At 50.3% G+C, this 21,361-nt stretch overlaps 1 long non-coding RNA gene across 1 annotated transcript; it reads left to right on the top strand.

Moving 5' to 3' along the window:
- The first annotated feature begins 1,802 nt into the window (after positions 1-1,802).
- On the top strand, positions 1,803-20,665 carry LOC116969650. Its single transcript, XR_004410879.1, has 3 exons — positions 1,803-1,821; positions 18,309-18,322; positions 20,486-20,665. It is a non-coding gene; the product is annotated as an uncharacterized LOC116969650 (long non-coding RNA).
- Positions 20,666-21,361: the final 696 nt, after the last annotated feature.

Here is a 21,361-nt window from a genome sequence, read left to right as displayed (position 1 = left end):
GAGGGTTCAGGAGGGTGAGGATGGGTGTGGAGGGGAGGATGGGGTATGGAGGGTGAGGAGAGGGTTCAGGAGGGTGAGGTTGGAGTGGGGAGGGTGGCGAGAGGGCTCGGCAGGGTGGGGACAGGGTGGGTGGGGTGAAAGCATGGTGCCAGATGGGGTGACTGTGAATGTGAGACCATCCTCCGCCAGCAGACAATGAAGCTGCAATGCTGTATTCTGTGATGTTTTTGTTTGTATATTATACCAATGAACATGTGCCTGCTACAGCGCAACAAGAATAATTAGACAACATTATTGGACATAAATAAGGAATAATATTGCATCAAGTTTCATCAGACTGGCGTTGCCGTGGTAGCGAAGACCGATGCTCGGCCTCTGTTCTTTAATGTTTCGATGAATGAGGGTGACCTGAATGAAATGTCCATAGATTGGAGTATGAGGGTGGTAGTTTGCTGCATGTAAGAATATAATTGTTCCATTGTACATGTGAGAATTTAAAAAATTTAACACTCTTGATTCTGGTTATTCCCCTGTGATGAGTCCAGATCTAGGGGTCAGAATCTGTGACTGGGCGAGGGGCGGGGTGTTTTCTGGGGTGGCTTGTTCTGACTCTGAGGAATGTTGGAACAATGCAGGGATGCCCAGCTCCCCCAGTGTAATGTGCTTGAGGTTCCGGTCTCATCACTCTGTCTACCAGTGTTACCTCCATTTGCCAGATACCATTGTCCTAGCGGTTTCAATACATTGAGGAAAGAGGAAGCCAATTATTTGACCCACAGTGTCTTTGCCGGTTGGTGCAAGATGTCAGATCCCACCTTCTGGTAACCAGTCTTCAAGCACACTTTTAGTCTATATGTTTCTTCACAGGTAAATTTTGGCTGAGTTCCCAGAATCTGTACTGATCCTGTGGTGGAAGAAACGTTTCACCAGGTCTACAATCCTTTCAGCTAATTCCTGATCACCGGCTACCCTGTATTCGAACCGAATTACCAGGGAAAGGGTTCCTCCCCTTTCCTCCCTCATCTCATTACTCTATACAGCTCAATTGATGCTCTCGTGAAATTTAGCTTACCAATAGTTTATCAAAGTTCCAAATACAGTAATAATTTCCAAACTTATTGCAATTAACCACCTAACAGCTGGTGACTTTTGCCAATGTAACCTTTCTTGGAATTAGAAATGTGTGGTAAATGTTTGAGTTGTGTTTACGTGTCGGAACAGCATTTGTTTTATTTGAGCAGAAGTTGTGCGCAGCCAGCCAATTCCACCCATGACATGTGACATGTTCTGTTGGTGGAGGAGTTCACCATTTGGACTCATCGTTATTTAAAGTAAAGTGGTGTGCAACCTAAATGGGAACTTGTGGTGTGTTTCGGTTGTTTGATTTCAAACCTGCAGCATCTGTGGGTTTGATATTAGACCTGCAGCATCTGTGGGTTTGATATTAGACCTGCAGCATCTGTGGGTTTGAGTTTAGGACCTGAAGCATCTGTGGGTTTGATATTTGACCTGCAGCATCTGTGGGTTTGATATTAGACCTGCAGCATCTGTGGGTTTGATATTAGACCTGCAGCATCTGAGGGTTTAAGTTTAGACCTGCAGCATCTGTGGGTTTGATATTAGACCTGCAGCATCTGTGGGTTTGAGGTTTAGACCTGCAGCATCTGTGGGTTTTTGTTTAATTTCCTCCTGCCATGATGACGCAGTGCGCATGTGCACAGGCTGGACAAGTCACTGGATGAGCGTCACTTCCTTCCTGCCGAACGACCTGTGCAGCGGCGGGGGAGAGAAGCAGAGAAGAGAGGGAGTCCACGGGCTGGGGTGGGCGGGAAGAGGAGAGGAGAGGGACTCCACTGTTCAGGGCGCGTGGGGAGCGGGGCCCACCGCGGTGTCTGAGCGGGCGGGAGACTCGGGCCGGGGAGCGAGGACAGCAGATTGACATCCATCCATGCATCGGTGAGTTTTGTCGGCCGCTCTCCAGTGGACGGCTCAATCTTGGGGAGGACTGGATTAAATTCCCTATTTATGTGATTTGTTCTTGTCTGTCTGCAACACATTGAATTTATTGTTGTGAGTAAATGTTGTCCCAGTGATAGTTTGAAGCAGAAAAGTCATGTTCCACAACAGCTGTGTTTTGTAATTGGATGTGTTTGTGTAGATGCTGCAAATCACACAGACATCTATAAAGGTTGGAACTAACCGTTGATGTGGTGAATGCGCTGAGCAGTGGTGGAGTCAAGCAAATGTCCCAGTTTGTTTTACACTTACTAAATGGCTCAATGTTCAGGGAACTGTTTCATAATGAACCGTCATGCTGTTATTTCCAGTTTCAGATATTTTGCTAATAAACGTCCCCAACTGCCAGAAGTAAAGGCTTTCTGAGCCTTCTGTAAGGAGAGTTGCACATTTTTTTCGCCCTGTGGTCACAGATAAGACTAGTTCTGGTTCTAGTTGATCACTGTGCAAGCAGCTCATCAGTTCTAATCGGGCGCAGGCCGGAGTGAGTAGAGTGGTGATTACATTTTAAAGTGGGTCTTTTTCACCAAGTTGAGGAGATCTACTTGCTCAATCCCCTTTTTAACTGACTTAAACATCGGGAGCAGAACGTGTGTGGGTGGTAACATTCTATTCCCTTATCGTCGGTTGGGGTAAGGGAATATGGTAGCAAGGTTTATTAAAATTTAGCCAGTTGAAAATGTAGGGACCATTATTTTGTCTTGTTCATGGCAGTTGGTGCTCTGGGATGACGGGAGATTTGATGGCGTGATTTTGTGAATCCCTTGTAAATTGCAATGAGTCTTAGCCAGATTATGCGGAGCTCTAGGTATCCCATCCGAGAGAAGTCAGCTATATTCATGCTTGATTTGGCTGTAATCATTACATAGAAAGCGGGCTGCTCGGCGTTGTACTTTCTCCAGGGTGATGCAGTTGTTGAAAGGATCCCATACGGCTCCACAATACACTAATTTGAGCCTGACAAAGGAATTGTAGGCATTCTCTTTGACGGATGTAACAACATGCGTGAACATTTATTTTGAGTAGGCCGAGGGACATGTGCTCCCAGGATGATAGTAAAAGGAAAGGATACTTTGAGGATTTCAGATTTGCAACACAGAATGCGTTTTGTACATGTCAGTTCTCATTTTCATTATTCAAATGAGTTGGGACTATTGGGTATGTGAGGGGAAATATGAAAGTTGCACAATCTATTGACCACTGTAGGATGACGTGTGACTATCGCAACCGTTTTTTTGGGCAAGGAATTTAAAAAAAATATTGCTATGTCCGAAGATCTGAATGAAAAAGAGAAATATGCTGGAAACACTCAGCTAGTTTGAGCAGCATTTGATTACTAGTCCCAGTTCTAATAATGGATCATTGCACTTCCATTGTTTTCTGCATTCAACATTTAATCAATAAAGTAAATACACATTTCTGCATGCACTATTTTAATCAATAAAGTAAATACACATACCCAAACTCCACAAACCTGACTGTCCCGGTAGGACCCATTGTCTCTGCATGTTCGTGCCCCACCGAACTCATTTCCACATACCTTGACTCCATCCTATCCCCCTTGGTTAAATCACTCCCTACCTATGTTCAAGACACTTCAGACACTCTCCGTCGTCTCCGCGCATTCCGTTCTCTAGGCCCTCATCCCCTCATCTTCACCATGGATGTCCAGTCACTCTACACCTCCATCCCCCACCAGGATGTTCTCAAAGCCCTCCGGTTCTTCCTCGGCCAGAGAAGCAACATATACCCGGCCACTGGCACTCTCCTCCGCCTAGCGGAGCTGGTCCTTACCCTCAATAACTCACGTCCCATTTCCTCCAAATACAAGGCGTAGCTATGGGCACACGCATGGGCCCCAGCTACGCCTGCCACTTTGTCGGTTACGTCGAGCAATCCTTGTTCAATACGTACCAGGGCCCCATCCCCGACCTCTACCTCCGCTACATCGACGACTGCTTTTGTTGCACCTCCTGCACCCACACACAACTGACTGACTTCTACCACTTCACCACTAAATTCCATCCGGCACTCAAATACACCTGGACCATTTCCGACACTTCCCTACCATTCCTTGACCTCACTATCTCCATTGCAGGTGATAGACTTCTGACCGACATCCACTATAAACTACTGAACTCCCATGGCTACCTGGACTAAACTTTCTTCCCACCCTGCTTCCTGTAAGGACTCCATCCCCTACTCCCAATTCCTCCGTCTACGCCGCATCTGCTCCCAGGATGGGGCGTTCCACACCAGGGCATCTGAAATGTCCTCATTCTTCAGGGAACGGGGGTTCCCCTCCTCCACCATAGATGAGGCTCGCACCAGGGTGTCTTCCATACCCCGCAACACTGCTCTCTCTCCCCATCCCCCCCACTCGCAACAAGGGTAGAGTCCCCCTAGTCCTCACCTTTCACCCCACCAGCCGTCACGTCACAAATAATCCTCCGTCATTTTCGCCACCTCCAACGTGACACCACCACTCGCCACATCTTCCCATCTCCCCCAATGTCTGCCTTCCGCAAAGACCACTCCCTCCGCAACTCCCTTGTCAATTCTTCCCTTCCCTCCCGTACCACCCCCTCCCCAGGCACTTTCCCTTGCAACAGCAAGAGATGCCACACTTGTCCCTTTACCTCCCCCCTCGACTCCATTCAAGGACCCAAGCAGTCATTCCAGGTGCGACAGAGGTTTACCTGCATCTCCTCCAACCTCATCTATTGCATCCGCTGCTCTAGATGTCAGCTGATCTACATCGGTGAGACCAAGCGTAGGCTTGACGATCGTTTCGCCGAACACCTCCGCTCGGTCCGCAATAACCAACCTTACCTCCCGGTGGCACAGCAATTCAACTCCCCCTCCCATTCCGTATCCGACCTCTCTGTCCTGGGTTTCCTCCATTGCCAGAGTGAGCAACACCAGAAATTGGAGGAAAAGCACCTCATATTCCACTTGGGGAGTCTTCATCCTGGGGGCATGAACATTGAATTCTCCCAATTTTGTTAGTCCTTGCTGTCTCCTCCCCTTCCTCAGCACTCCTGCTGTATCCCCCATCCCCCAGCCTTCGGGCTTCTCCTTTTCCCTTTCTTCTCCCCGTCCCCCCCCCCACCCCCCATCAGTCTGAAGAAGGATTTCAGCCCGAAACGTTGCCTATTTCCTTCGCTCCATAGATGCTGCTGCACCCGCTGAGGTTCTACAGCTTTTTTGTGTACCTTTGATTTTCCAGCATCTGCAGTTCCTTCTTAAATACAAGTAAATGCACATTGTCTTTATTACACTGGTAACAAATGCTAGTCATTTGCACTTGGCCAGATCACACACAGCCGTAAGATAACCAAATAAGTTTGCTTTAGATGCTAGATGTTGTTTAAAGGTAGGGAGAGATCATCTGTCCACAACTGGGATCGTTCAGGACCAGAAGTTGTACCATTTAATGCAGAATTGTATCTTTCAGCTATGATGATAGAGAATGTCCGCAAGATAGCAAAGGATAATCCCTGTTTGTTGAGGATGAATCAGTTGGAGAGCTGAGTGCTGAGAGAAACTGATGTTTGTTCATCAGTTCAGTGGTTCAATATGTAACTGTACAGTGAAATTCTTAAAGCACATATTACACATGCAGGCATCGCCATTTTCAAAGTCCAAATCAGATCCGCCCGCGTGCTCGATGTCCTGGTGCAGTTCCTGTGAACCGACCTCCCTCCCCCTCACCTATCTTTGTGTCCCGTGGGGCGACTCCACCTAATTTGAATGGCTGTAGGCAGAACCCAGTTCACCCTCCTATTGGGCCACTCCTAACGCCTGATGTCTCCAGCTATCTCCTGGTAACGCCATCCGGTGAACCTTTGGGCGGGTTTGGGCAGCGTCCTGTAGAGATGAGACGGATGATTATCCTGTGAAGTGGGACTGGTGGTGGTACTGCAGACATCACCTGACATCATGGAGACCCTGCAGAGTCCAGGCCTGGGATAGAATCCTTCTATTCTGTAATGGAAACTCCAGGGATGTGCCATAGGGACAGTGGGGACTATAGTTTCCAGTAGACTTGGGATGTTTGCAGTTGGCCCATGAAATGGTTTATTTCCCCTCCAGCTACTGAGTGTCGTGGTGGTGTGGAAGCTTTCATCCTGGGTGGCAGGGTTGTGTCTAGAATAGGGCCAGCAGAGTGTGGCGGTAATTTCCCATTCAAGGGTGTTTTCCTCCCTTTGTCTGTGAGTTGACACCTCCAATCAGATGAGGCGTGGATGTTGTGGATTGACCTTGTTTGGTCTGGAATAATGATGCGGTGATCAGGGGATTTGAAAGCTTCGATGATCTGGGAGCGAGTGTATTACAGTTGTGTGGGGCCCGGGAGCGAGTGTAATACAGTTGTGGGGCCCGGGAGCGAGTGTATTACAGTTGTGGGGGCCCGGGAGCGAGTGTTAATACAGTTGTGGGGCCCGGGAGCGAGTGTATTACAGTTGAGTGTGGGGCCCGGGAGCGAGTGTAATACAGTTGTGGGGCCCGGGAGAGTGTGTAATACAGTTGTGGGGCCCGGGAGCGAGTGTATTACAGTTGTGTGAGGCCTTGGAGCGAGTGTATTACAGTTGGCGCCGCCCGTGAGCGAGTGTATTAGTTGTGGGGCCCGGGAGCGAGTGTAATACAGTTGCTGGGGCCCGGGAGCGAGTGTAATACAGTTGGCGCCGCCGGGAGCGAGGTATTACAGTTGTGGGGCCCAGGAGCGAGTGTAATACAGTTGTGGGGCCCGGGAGCGAGTGTATTACAGTTGTGTGGGGCCCGGGAGCGAGTGTATTACAGCTTGGCGCCGCCCGGGAGCGAGTGTATTAGAGTTGTGGGGCCCGGGTGTGAGTGTAATACAGTTGTGGGGCCCGGGAGCGAGTGTAATACAGTTGGCGCCGCCGGGAGCGAGTGTATACAGTTGTGGGGCCCGGGAAGCGAGTGTAATACAGTTGTGGGGCCCGGGAGCGCGCACATGTGGCTGCGCGCGCATGCTGGGGAGGCGGGGCCTCGCACGCTGCCTCTTCCCGCCAAGGTCGAGCGGCCGTTGATGAACTCGCACGCGTGGGGTCGATTGTTGGCGCCAATTTTGAAGGGCGGCCTCGACACCGTCATGGTGTTGGTCCACTACAATCTACAGCTCACTGTTCTGCTGTAAATTATCTGTCTTGCTTCACCTTCCCCAATAACACAGAAAGGTGAGGACATATTATTGTTTTATGTCCATATTATTCTGTCCTCAATATGATGGTTTCTGTTTGGGGAGAGGAGAAGGGGGGGGAGATGGGGGAGAGAGGAGAAGGGGGGGAGAGGAGAAGGGGGCGGGTAAAGAGAAGAGGGTGGGGGGAGGGGAGATGAGGATGGGGGGAGGGGAGGGGAGAGGAGGGGGGAGGGGGAGAGGAGAAGAGGGGGAGAGGAGAAGGGGGCGGGTAAAGAGAAGGGGGTGGGGGGAGGGGAGAGGAGAAGGGGGGAGGAGGAGAAGAGAGGGGGAGAGGAAGGGAGGGAGTAGAGGAAAGGGAGGGAGTGGAGAAGGGGGGAAGGGGGAGGGTAAGAGAAGAGGTGGGGTGAGGGTAGAGGAGAAGGGGGAGGGGAGAGGAGACTGGGGCTGGGGAGGGAGAGGAGCAGGGGGGAGGGGGAGAGCGAAGAAGGGGATATTGAGAGGAGAAGGGATTATGAGAAGGGGGGAGGGAGAGAAGAAGGGGGTGAGGGAAGGGAGGAGAAGGGGGTGAGGAGACAAGGGGGGGGTGGAGAGAGGAGAGGGGGCCGAGTAGGAGGGGGTTGATAGGGAGGGGGTAGGGAGGGGATATAGCGCGTCTCCGTTGCTCTGTATCTGTATCTTTGACTATAATCACCACCACTGGTTGTCACAAACGTATCCTACACCCACTAGGGACAATGTTTACATTCACCAAGCCAATTAACCTACAAATCTGTATGTCCTTGGAATGTGGGAGGAAACCGGAGATCTGGGAGAAAACCCGCGCATGTCACGGGGAGAACGTGCAAACTCCGTACAGACAGCGCCCGTAGTCGGGATCGAACCCGGGTCTCCGGCGATGCATTTTGCTGTAAGACAGCAACTCTACCTGTTGTACGCGTCACCGTGAATCCCCGGGAAGAGTGGTGCCATTAGTCAACCGGGTCCCCGCTCATCAGTGAAGGGGTTCCTGCGGCCGCAGCTGCCCGGTGACGCCCCGAGTTTATGCATCACCGGGCAGAGAGGGGTCTGCCGTGGGGAGCAGCAGAATGAGGCCAGTCGGCCCATATAGTCTACTCCGCCATTCAAGCATGGTTAGACACAAAAAGCTGGAGTAACTCAGCGGGACAGACAGCATCTCTGGAGACTAGGAATGGGTGATGTTTCGATTCAAGACCGTTCTTCAGTCTGGTTACGGTTAAGGGAAACGAGAGATAAGGATGAATTTTTTCTTAGACTAAATCACGGCTGATCTATGTCTCCCTCTCAACCCCATTCTCCTGCCTTCTCCCCATAACCCTGACACCCGTACGAATGAAGAATCTGTCAATCTCCGCCTTAAAAATACCTAATGACAGCCGTCTGCGGCAATGAATCCCACAGATTCACCACCCTCCAGCTCAAGAAATTTCTCATCATCTCCATTCTAGAGGTACATCCTCTAATTCTGTCCAAGCCTTTCACTATTTGATGGGGCGTGGATGGTGCAGAGAGTGTTCGTGAGGATGTGGACGGGGTTTGTAGGTGCAGAGAGGGTTTGGGAGAGAGGGGAGAGGGTGCAGAGAGGGTTCGGAAGGTATGTGGAGAGTGCACAGGGTTTGGGAGAGGGTGGGATGTGGAGGACGCAGAGAGGGTTCAGTAGGGTGGGGATTGGGTGTGGAGGGTTAAGTGAGGTTTCTGGTGGGTAAGGATGGGGTATGGAGGGTGAGGATGGAGTTCAGGAGGGTGAAGAGAGGGTTCAGGAGGGTGAGAATGGGGTGTGGAGGGTGAAGAGAGGGTTCAGTGGGGTCGGGATTGGGTGTGTAGGGTGAAGTGAGGGTTCAGGAGGGTGAGGATGGGATGTGGAGGGTGAGGATGGGGTTCAGGAGGGTGAAGAGATGGTTCAAGAGGGTGAGGATTGGGTGTGGAGGGTGAAGAGAGGGTTCAGGAGGGTGGAGGGTGAAGAGAGGGTTCAGGAGGGTGAGGATGGGGTGTGGAGGGTGAGGAGAGGGTTCAGGAGGGGGTATGGAGGGTGAGGATGGAGGGTGAGAAGAGGGTTCAGGAGGATGAGGAGAGGGTTCAGGAGGGTGAGGATGGGGTGTGGAGGGTGAGGATGGGGTATGGAGGGTGAGGAGAGGGTTCAGGAGGGTGAGGTTGGAGTGGGGAGGGTGGCGAGAGGGCTCGGCAGGGTGGGGACAGGGTGGGTGGGTGACAGCATGGTGCCAGATGGGGTGACTGTGAAATGTGAGACCATCCTCGCCAGCAGACAATGAAGCTGCAATGCTGTATTCTGTGAATGTTTTTGTACTATTATACAATGAACATGGTGCCTTGCTACAGCAGCAACAAGAATATTAGACAACATTTATTGACATAAATAAGGAATAATATTGCATCAAGTTTCATCAGACTGGCGTTGCCGTGTGTAGCGAGACCGATGCTCGGCCTCTGTTCTTTAATGTTTCGATGAATGAGGGGTGACCTGAATGAAATGTCCATAGATTGGATGTATGCCGGGTGGTATGTTATGCTGCATGTAAGAATATAATTATTCCATTGTACATGTGAGAATTTAACACTCTTGATTCCTGGTTATTCCCCTGTGATGAGTCCAGATCTAGGGGTCAGAATCTGTGACTGGGGCGATGGTCGGTGTGTTTCTGGGGTGGCTTGTTTCTGACTCTGAGGAATGTTGGAACAATGCAGGGATGCCCAGCTCCACCCAGTGTAAATGTGCTTGAGGTTCCTGTCTTCATCACTCTGTCTACCAGTGGTACCTCCATTTGCCAGCTACCATTGGTCCTTTGCGGTTTCAATACATTGAGGACAGAGGAAGCCAATTATTTGACCCACAGTGTCTTTGCCGGTTGTGCAAGAGTCAGATCCCACCTTCTGGTAACCAGTCTTCAAGCACACATTTTAGTGTATATGTTTCTTCACAGGTAATTTTGGCTGAGTTCCAGATCTGTACTGATCCTGTGGTGGAAGAAACGTTTCACCAGGTCTACAATCTTTCAGCTAATTCCTGTATCACCGTGCTACCCTGTATTCGACCGAATTACTCAGGGAAAGGGTCCTCCCCCTTTCCTCCCTCATCTCATTACTCTATACAGCTCAATTGATGCTCTCGTGAAATTTAGCCTTACCAATAGTTTATCAAAGTTCCAAATACAGTTAATAATTTCCAAACTTATTGCAATTAACCACCTAACAGCTGGTGACTTTGCCAATGTTAACCTTTCTTGGAATTAGAAATGTGTGGTAAATGTTTGAGTTGTGTTTACGTGTCGGAACAGCATTTGTTTTATTTGAGCAGAAGTTGTGAGCAGCCAGCCAATTCCACCCATGACATGTGACATGTTCTGTTGGTGGAGAGAGTTCACCATTTGGACTCATCGTTATTTTAAAGTAAAGGTGGTGTGCAACCTAAATGGGAACTTGTGGTTGTGTTTTCGGTTTGATTTCAAACCTGCAGCATCTGTGGGTTTGATATTAGACCTGCAGCATCTGTGGGTTTGATATTAGACCTGCAGCATCTGTGGGTTTGAGTTTAGACCTGAAGCATCTGTGGGTTTGATATTTGACCTGCAGCATCTGTGGGTTTGATATTAGACCTGCAGCATCTGTGGGTTTGATATTAGACCTGCAGCATCTGAGGGTTTAAGTTTAGACCTGCAGCATCTGTGGGTTTGATATTAGACCTGCAGCATCTGTGGGTTTGAGTTTAGACCTGCAGCATCTGTGGGTTTGTTTAATTTCCTTCCTGCCATGATGACGCAGTGCGCATGTGCACAGGCTGACAAGTCACTGGATGAGCGTCACTTCCTTCCTGCCGACCGACCTGTTGCAGCGGCGGGGGAAGAGAGCAGAGAAGAGAGGGAGTCCACGGGCTGGGTGGGCGGGAAGAGGAGAGGAGAGGGACTCCACTGTTCAGGCCGCTGTGGGGAGCGGGGCCCACCGCGGTGTCTGAGCGGGCGGGGAGACTCGGGGCCGGGGAGCGAGGACAGCAGATTGACATCCATCCATGCATCGGTGAGTATTTTGTCGGCCGCTCCCCAGTGGACGGCTCTAATCTTGGGGAGAGACTTGGATTAAATTCCCTATTTAATGTGATTTGTTCTTGTCTGTCTGCAACACATTGAATTTATTGTTGTGAGTAAATGTGTCCCAGTGATAGTTTGAAGCAGAAAAGTCATGTTCCACAACAGCTGTGTTTTGTAATTGGATGTGTTTGTGTAGATGCTGCAAATCACACAGACATCTATAAAGTTGGAACTAACAGTTGATGTGGTGAATGCGCTGAGCAGTCTGGTGGAGTCAAAGCAAATGTCCCAGTTTGTTTTACACTTACTAAATGGCTCAATGTTCAGGGAACTGTTTCATAATGAAACCGTCAGCTTGTTATTTCCAGTTTCAGATATTTTTGCTAATAAACGTCCCCAACTGCCAGAGTAAAGGCTTTTCTGAGCCTTCTGTAAGGAGAGTTGCACATTTTTTTCGCCCTGTGGTCACAGATAAGACTAGTTCTGGTTCTAGTTGATCACTGTGCAAGCAGCTCATCAGTTCTAATCGGGCGCAGGCCGGAGTGAGTAGAGTGGTGATTACATTTTAAAGTGGGTCTTTTTCACCAAGTTGAGGAGATCTACTTGCTCAATCCCCTTTTTAAATGACTTAACATCGGGAGCAGCACGTGTGTTGGGTGGTAACATTCTATTCCCTTATCGTCGTTGGGTAAAGGGAATATTGGTAGCAAGGTTTATTAAAATTTAGCCAGTTGAAAATGTAGGGACCATTATTTTGTCTTGTTTCATGGCAGTTGGTGCTCTGGGATGACGGGAGATTTGATGGCGTGATTTTGTGAATCTCCTTGTAAATTGCAATGAGTCTTAGCCAGATTCTGCGGAGCTCTAGGTATCCCATCCGAGAGAAGTCAGCATATTATTCATGCTTGATTTGTGCTTGTAATCATTACATAGAAAGCGGGCTGCTCGGCGTTGTACTTTCTCCAGGGTGATGCAGTTGTTGAAAGGATCCCATACGGCTCCACAATACACTAATTTGAGCCTGACAAAGGACTTGTAGGCATTCTCTTTGACGGATGTACAACATGCGTGAACATTTATTTTGAGTAGGCCGAGGGACAGTGCTCCCAGGATGATAGTAAAAGGAAAGGATACTTTGAGGATTTCAGATTTGCAACACAGAATGCGTTTTGTACATGTCAGTTCTCATTTCATTATTCAAATGAGTTGGGACTATTGGGTATGTGAGGGGAAATATGAAAGTTGCACAAATCTATTGACCACTGTAGGATGACGTGTGACTATCGCAACCGTTTTTTTGGGCAAGGAATTTAAAAAAAAATATTGCTATGTCAGAAGATCTGAATGAAAAAGAGAAATATGCTGGAAACACTCAGCAGTTTGAGCAGCATTTGATTACAGTCCCAGTTCTGATAATGGATCATTGCACTTCCATTGTTTTCTGCATTCAACATTTTAATCAATAAAGTAAATACACATTTCTGCATGCACTATTTTAATCAATAAAGTAAATACACATACCCAAACTCCACAAACCTGACTGTCCCGGTAGACCCATTGTCTCTGCCTGTTCGTGCCCCACCGAACTCATTTCCACATACCTTGACTCCATCCTATCCCCCTTGGTTAAATCACTCCCTACCTATGTTCAAGACACTTCAGACACTCTCCGTCGTCTCCGCGCATTCCGTTCTCTAGGCCCTCACCCCCTCATCTTCACCATGGATGTCCAGTCACTCTACACCTCCATCCCCCACCAGGATGTTCTCAAAGCCCTCCGGTTCTTCCTCGGCCAGAGAAGCAACCTATACCCGGCCACTGGCACTCTCCTCCGCCTAGCGGAGCTGGTCCTTACCCTCAATAACTCACGTCCCATTTCCTCCAAATGCAAGGCGTAGCTATGGGCACACGCATGGGCCCCAGCTACGCCTGCCACTTTGTCGGTTACGTCGAGCAATCCTTGTTCAATACGTACCAGGGCCCCATCCCCGACCTCTACCTCCGCTACATCGACGACTGCTTTTGTTGCACCTCCTGCACCCACACACAACTGACTGACTTCTACCACTTCACCACTAAATTCCATCCGGCACTCAAATACACCTGGACCATTTCCGACACTTCCCTACCATTCCTTGACCTCACTATCTCCATTGCAGGTGATAGACTTCTGACCGACATCCACTATAAACCTACTGACTCCCATGGCTACCTGGACTAAACTTATTCCCACCCTGCTTCCTGTAAGGACTCCATCCCCTACTCCCAATTCCTCCGTCTACGCCGCATCTGCTCCCAGGATGGGGCGTTCCACACCAGGGCATCTGAAATGTCCTCATTCTTCAGGGAACGGGGGTTCCCCTCCTCCACCATAGATGAGGCTCGCACCAGGGTGTCTTCCATACCCCGCAACACTGCTCTCTCTCCCCATCCCCCCCACTCGCAACAAGGGTAGAGTCCCCCTAGTCCTCACCTTTGACCCCACCAGCCGTCACGTCACAAATAATCCTCCGTCATTTTCGCCACCTCCAACGTGACACCACCACTCGCCACATCTTCCCATCTCCCCCCATGTCTGCCTTCCGCAAAGACCACTCCCTCCGCAACTCCCTTGTCAATTATTCCCTTCCCTCCCGTACCACCCCCTCCCCAGGCACTTTCCCTTGCAACAGCAAGAGATGCCACACTTGTCCCTTTACCTCCCCCCTCGACTCCATTCAAGGACCCAAGCAGTCATTCCAGGTGCGACAGAGGTTTACCTGCATCTCCTCCAACCTCATCTATTGCATCCGCTGCTCTAGATGTCAGCTGATCTACATCGGTGAGACCAAGCGTAGGCTTGACGATCGTTTCGCCGAACACCTCCGCTCGGTCCGCAATAACCAACCTTACCTCCCGGTGGCACAGCAATTCAACTCCCCCTCCCATTCCGTATCCGACCTCTCTGTCCTGGGTTTCCTCCATTGCCAGAGTGAGCAACACCAGAAATTGGAGGAAAAGCACCTCATATTCCACTTGGGGAGTCTTCATCCTGGGGGCATGAACATTGAATTCTCCCAATTTTGTTAGTCCTTGCTGTCTCCTCCTCTTCCTCAGCCCTCCTGCTGTCTCCCCCATCCCCCAGCCTTCGGGCTTCTCCTTTTCCCTTTCTTCTCCCCGTCCCCCCCCCCCCCCCACCCCCCATCAGTCTGAAGAAGGATTTCAGCCCGAAACGTTGCCTATTTCCTTCGCTCCATAGATGCTGCTGCACCCGCTGAGGTTCTACAGCTTTTTTGTGTACCTTTGATTTTCCAGCATCTGCAGTTCCTTCTTAAATACACGTAAATGCACATTGTCTTTATTACACTGGTAACAAATGCTAGTCATTTGCACTTGGCCAGATCACACACAGCCGTAAGATAACCAAATAAGTTTGCTTTAGATGCTAGATGTTGTTTAAAGGTAGGGAGAGATCATCTGTCCACAACTGGGATCGTTCAGGACCAGAAGTTGTACCATTTAATGCAGAATTGTATCTTTCAGCTATGATAATAGAGAATGTCCGCAAGATAGCAAAGGATAATCCCTGTTTGTTGAGGATGAATCAGTTGGAGAGCTGAGTGCTGAGAGAAACTGATGTTTGTTCATCAGTTCAGTGGTTCAATATGTAACTGTACAGTGAAATTCTTAAAGCACATATTACACATGCAGGCATCGCCATTTTCAAAGTCCAAATCAGATCCGCCCGCGTGCTCGATGTCCTGGTGCAGTTCCTGTGAACCGACCTCCCTCCCCTCACCTATCTTTGTGTCCCGTGGGGCGACTCCACCTAATTTGAATGGCTGTAGGCATGAACCCAGTTCACCCTCCTATTGGGCCACTCCTAACGCCTGATGTCTCCAGCTATCTCCTGGTAACGCCATCCGGTGAACCTTTGGGCGGGTTTGGGCAGCGTCCTATAGAAATGAGACGGATGATTATCCTGTGAAGTGGGACTGGTGGTGGTACTGCAGACATCACCTGACATCATGGAGACCCTGCAGAGTCCAGGCCTGGGAGAGAATCCTTCTATTCTGTAATGGAAACTCCAGGGATGTGCCATAGGGACAGTGGGGACTATAGTTTCCAGTAGACTTGGGATGTTTGCAGTTGGCCCATGAAATGGTTTATTTCCCCTCCAGCTACTGAGTGTCGTGGTGGTGTGGAAGCTTTCATCCTGGGTGGCAGGGTTGTGTCTAGAATAGGGCCAGCAGAGTGTGGCGGTAATTCCCCATTCAAGGGTGTTTCCTCCCTTTGTCTGTGAGTTGACACCTCCAATCAGATGAGGCGTGGATGTTGTGGATTGACCTTGTTTGGTCTGGAATAATGATGCGGTGATCAGGGGATTTGAAAGCTTCGATGATCTGGGAGCGAGTGTATTACAGTTGTGTGGGGCCCGGGAGCGAGTGTAATACAGTTGTGGGGCCCGGGAGCGAGTGTATTACAGTTGTGGGGGCCCGGGAGCGAGTGTAATACAGTTGTGGGGCCCGGGAGCGAGTGTATTACAGTTGTGTGGGGCCCGGGAGCGAGTGTAATACAGTTGTGGGGCCCGGGAGCGTGTGTAATACAGTTGTGGGGCCCGGGAGCGAGTGTATTACAGTTGTGTGAGGCCTTGGAGCGAGTGTATTACAGTTGGCGCCGCCCGTGAGCGAGTGTATTAGAGTTGTGGGGCCCGGGAGCGAGTGTAATACAGTTGTGGGGCCCGGGAGCGAGTGTAATACAGTTGGCGCCGCCCGGGAGCGAGTGTATTACAGTTGTGGGGCCCAGGAGCGAGTGTAATACAGTTGTGGGGCCCGGGAGCGAGTGTATTACAGTTGTGTGGGGCCCGGGAGCGAGTGTATTACAGCTGGCGCCGCCCGGGAGCGAGTGCATTAGAGTTGTGGGGCCCGGGTGTGAGTGTAATACAGTTGTGGGGCCCGGGAGCGAGTGTAATACAGTTGGCGCCGCCCGGGAGCGAGTGTAATACAGTTGTGGGGCCCGGGAGCGAGTGTAATACAGTTGTGGGGCATGGGAGCGAGCACCTTGTGGCTGCGCGCGCATGCTTGGGGAGGCGGGGCCTCGCACGCTGCCTCTTCCCGCCAAGTCGAGCGGCCGTTGTGAACGCGCACGCGTGGGGTTCGATTGTTGGCGCTAATTTGAAGGGCGGCCTCGACACCGTCATGGTTTTGGTCCACTACATCTACAGCTCACTGTTCTGCTGTAAATTATCTGTCTTGCTTCACCTTCCCCAATAACACAGAAAGGTGAGGACATATTATTGTTTTATGTCCATATTATTCTGTCCTCAATATGATGGTTTCTGTTTGGGGAGAGGAGAAGGGGGGGGAGATGGGGGAGAGTGGAGAAGGGGGGGAGAGGAGAAGGGGGCGGGTAAAGAGAAGGGGGTGGGGGGAGGGGAGATGAGAATGGGGGGAGGGGGGGGAGAAGCAGGGGGTATGGGGAGAGAAGAAGGGGGAGAGGAGAAGGGGGCGGGTAAAGAGAAGGGGGTGGGGGGAGGGGAGAGGAGAAGGGGGGGAGGGGGAGAGGAGAAGGGGGAGAGGAAAAGGGAGGGAGTGGAGAAGGGGGGGAGGGGGAGAGGAGAAGGGGGGAGGGGGAGAGGAGAAGGGGGGAGGGGAGAGGAGATGGGGCGGGGGGAGGGGGAGAGGAGCAGGGGGGGAGGGGGAGAGGAGAAGGGGGGAGGGGGAGAGGAGAAGGGATATGAGAAGGGAGGGAGGGGGAGAGGAGAAGGGGGTGAGGGGAAGGGGAGGAGAAGGGGGTGAGGAGACAAGGGGGGGGGTGGAGAGAGGAGAGGGGGCAGAGTAGGAGGGGGTTGATAGGGAGGGGGTAGGGAGGGGATATAGCGCGTCTCCGTTGCTCTGTATCTGTATCTTTGACTATAATCACCACCACTGGTTGTCACAAACGTATCCTACACCCACTAGGGACAATGTTTACATTCACCAAGCCAATTAACCTACAAACATGTATGTCTTTGGAATGTGGGAGGAAACCGGAGATCTGGGAGAAAACCCGCGCATGTCACGGGGAGAACGTGCAAACTCCGTACAGACAGCGCCCGTAGTCGGGATCGAACCCGGGTCTCCGGCGATGCATTTTGCTGTAAGACAGCAACTCTACCTGTTGTACGCGTCACCGTGAATCCCCGGGAAGAGTGGTGCCATTAGTCAACCGGGTCCCCGCTCATCAGTGAAGGGGTTCCTGCGGCCGCAGCTGCCCGGTGACGCCCCGAGTTTATGCATCACCGGGCAGAGAGGGGTCTGCCGTGGGGATCAGCAGAATGAGGCCAGTCGGCCCATATAGTCTACTCCGCCATTCAAGCATGGTTAGACACAAAAAGCTGGAGTAACTCAGCGGGACAGACAGCATCTCTGGAGACTAGGAATGGGTGATGTTTCGATTCAAGACCGTTCTTCAGTCTGGTTATGGTTAAGGGAAACGAGAGATAAGGATGAATTTTTTCTTAGACTAAATCACGGCTGATCTATGTCTCCCTCTCAACCCCATTCTCCTGCCTTCTCCCCATAACCCTGACACCCGTACGAATGAAAAATCTGTCAATCTCCGCCTTAAAAATACCTAATGACAGCCGTCTGCGGCAATGAATCCCACAGATTCACCACCCTCCAGCTCAAGAAATTTCTCATCATCTCCATTCTAGAGGTACATCCTCTAATTCTGTCCAAGCCTTTCACTATTTGATGGGGCGTGGATGGTGCAGAGAGTGTTCGTGAGGACGTGGACGGGGTTTGTAGGTGCAGAGAGGGTTTGGGAGAGAGGGGAGAGGGTGCAGAGAGGGTTCGGAAGGTATGTGGAGAGTGCACAGGGTTTGGGAGAGGGTGGGATGTGGAGGACGCAGAGAGGGTTCAGTAGGGTGGGGATTGGGTGTGGAGGGTTAAGTGAGGTTTCTGGTGGGTAAGGATGGGGTGTGGAGGGTGAGGATGGAGTTCAGGAGGGTGAAGAGAGGGTTCAGGAGGGTGAGGATGGGGTGTGGAGGGTGAAGAGAGGGTTCAGTAGGGTCAGGATTGGGTGTGTAGGGTGAAGAGAGGGTTCAGTAGGGTCGGGATTGGGTGTGTAGGGTGAAGTGAGGGTTCAGGAGGGTGAGGATGGGATGTGGAGGGTGAGGATGGGGTTCAGGAGGGTGAAGAGAGGGTTCAGTAGGGTCAGGATTGGGTGTGGAGGGTGAAGAGATGGTTCAGGAGGGTGAGGATTGGGTGTGGAGGGTGAAGAGAGGGTTCAGGAGGGTGGAGGGTGAAGAGAGGGTTCAGTAGGGTGAGGATGGGGTGTGGAGGGTGAGGAGAGGGTTCAGGAGGGGGTATGGAGGGTGAGGATGGAGGGTGAGAAGAGGGTTCAGGAGGATGAGGAGAGGGTTCAGGAGGGTGAGGATGGGGTGTGGAGGGTGAGGATGGGGTATGGAGGGTGAGGAGAGGGTTCAGGAGGGTGAGGTTGGAGTGGGAAGGGTGGCGAGAGGGCTCGGCAAGGTGGGGACAGGGTGGGTGGGTGACAGCATGGTGCCAGATGGGGTGACTGTGAAATGTGAGACCATCCTCGCCAGCAGACAATGAAGCTGCAATGCTGTATTCTGTGAATGTTTTTGTACTATTATACAATGAACATGGTGCCTTGCTACAGCAGCAACAAGAATATTAGACAACATTTATTGACATAAATAAGGAATAATATTGCATCAAGTTTCATCAGACTGGCGTTGCCGTGTGTAGCGAGACCGATGCTCGGCCTCTGTTCTTTAATGTTTAGATGAATGAGGGGTGACCTGAATGAAATGTCCATAGATTGGATGTATGCCGGGTGGTATGTTATGCTGCATGTAAGAATATAATTGTTCCATTGTACATGTGAGAATTTAACACTCTTGATTCCTGGTTATTCCCCTGTGATGAGTCCAGATCTAGGGGTCAGAATCTGTGACTGGGGCGATGGTCGCTGTGTTTCTGGGGTGGCTTGTTTCTGACTCTGAGGAATGTTGGAACAATGCAGGGATGCCCAGCTCCACCCAGTGTAAATGTGCTTGAGGTTCCTGTCTTCATCACTCTGTCTACCAGTGGTACCTCCACCCCCCAGCTACCATTGGTCCTTTGCGGTTTCAATATATTGAGGACAGAGGAAGCCAATTATTTGACCCACAGTGTCTTTGCCGGTTGTGCAAGAGTCAGATCCCACCTTCTGGTAACCAGTCTTCAAGCACACATTTTAGTGTATATGTTTCTTCACAGGTAATTTTGGCTGAGTTCCAGATCTGTACTGATCCTGTGGTGGAAGAAACGTTTCACCAGGTCTACAATCTTTCATCTAATTCCTATATCACCGTGCTACCCTGTATTCGACCGAATTACTCAGGGAAAGGGTCCTCCCCCTTTCCTCCCTCATCTCATTACTCTATACAGCTCAATTGATGCTCTCGTGAAATTTAGCCTTACCAATAGTTTATCAAAGTTCCAAATACAGTTAATAATTTCCAAACTTATTGCAATTAACCACCTAACAGCTGGTGACTTTGCCAATGTTAACCTTTCTTGGAATTAGAATGTGTGGTAAATGTTTGAGTTGTGTTTACGTGTCGGAACAGCATTTGTTTTATTTGAGCAGAAGTTGTGAGCAGCCAGCCAATTCCACCCATGACATGTGACATGTTCTGTTGGTGGAGAGAGTTCACCATTTGGACTCATCGTTATTTTAAAGTAAAGGTGGTGTGCAACCTAAATCGGAACTTGTGGTTGTGTTTTCGGTTTGATTTCAAACCTGCAGCATCTGTGGGTTTGATATTAGACCTGCAGTATCTGTGGGTTTGATATTAGACCTGCAGCATCTGTGGGTTTGAGTTTAGACCTGCAGCATCTGTGGGTTTGAGTTTAGACCTAAAGCATCTGTGGGTTTGATATTTGACCTGCAGCATCTGTGGGTATGATATTAGACCTGCAGCATCTGTGGGTTTGATATTAGACCTGCTGCATCTGAGGGTTTAAGTTTAGACCTGCAGCATCTGTGGGTTTGATATTAGACCTGCAGCATCTGTGGGTTTGAGTTTAGACCTGCAGCATCTGTGGATTTGTTAATTTCCTTCCTGCCATGATGACGCAGTGCGCATGTGCACAGGCTGACAAGTCAATGGATGGGCGTCGTTTCCTTCCTGCCGACCGACCTGTTGCAGCGGCGGGGGAAGAGAGCAGAGAAGAGAGGGAGTCCACGGGCTGGGTGGGCGGGAAGAGGAGAGGAGAGGGACTCCACTGTCCAGGCCGCTGTGGGGAGCGGGGCCCACCGCGGTGTCTGAGCGGGCGGGGAGACTCAGGGCCGGGGAGCGAGGACAGCAGATTGACATCCATCCATTCATCGGTGAGTATTTTATCCGCCGCTCCCCAGTGGACGGCTCTAATCTTGGGGAGAGACTTGGGTTAAATTCCCCATTTAATGTGATTTGTTCTTGTCTGTCTGCAACACATTGAATTTATTGTTGTGAGTAAATGTGTCCCAGTGATAGTTTGAAGCAGAAAAGTCATGTTCCACAACAGCTGTGTTTTGTCATTGGATGTGTTTGTGTAGATGCTGCAAATCACACAGACATCTATAAAGTTGGAACTAACAGTTGATGTGGTGAATGCGCTGAGCAGTCTGGTGGAGTCAAAGCAAATGTCCCAGTTTGTTTTATACTTACTAAATTGCTCAATGTTCAGGGAACTGTTTCATAATGAAACCGTCAGCTTGTTATTTCCAGTTTCAGATATTTTTGCTGATAAACGTCCCTAACTGCCAGAGTAAAGGCTTTTCTGAGCCTTCTGTAAGGAGAGTTGCACATTTTTTTCGCCCTGTGGTCACAGATAAGACTGTTTCTGGTTCTAGTTGATCACTGTGCAAGCAGCTCATCAGTTCTTATCGGGCGCAGGCCGGAGTGAGTAGAGTGGTGATTACATTTTAAAGTGGGTCTTTTTCACCAAGTTGAGGAGATCTACTTGCTCAATCCCCTTTTTAAATGACTTAACATCTAGAGCAGCACGTGTGTTGGGTGGTAACATTCTATTCCCTTATCGTCCTTGGGTAAAGGGAATATTGGTAGCAAGGTTTATTAAAATTTAGCCAGTTGAAAATGTAGGGACCA

This window comes from Amblyraja radiata, unplaced genomic scaffold (assembly GCF_010909765.2).
Source record: "Amblyraja radiata isolate CabotCenter1 unplaced genomic scaffold, sAmbRad1.1.pri S93, whole genome shotgun sequence".
Classification (NCBI taxonomy): Eukaryota; Metazoa; Chordata; class Chondrichthyes; order Rajiformes; family Rajidae; genus Amblyraja; species Amblyraja radiata.
Note: the sequence above shows the minus strand (reverse complement) of the source record. Positions and strands in the feature narration are given on the sequence as shown.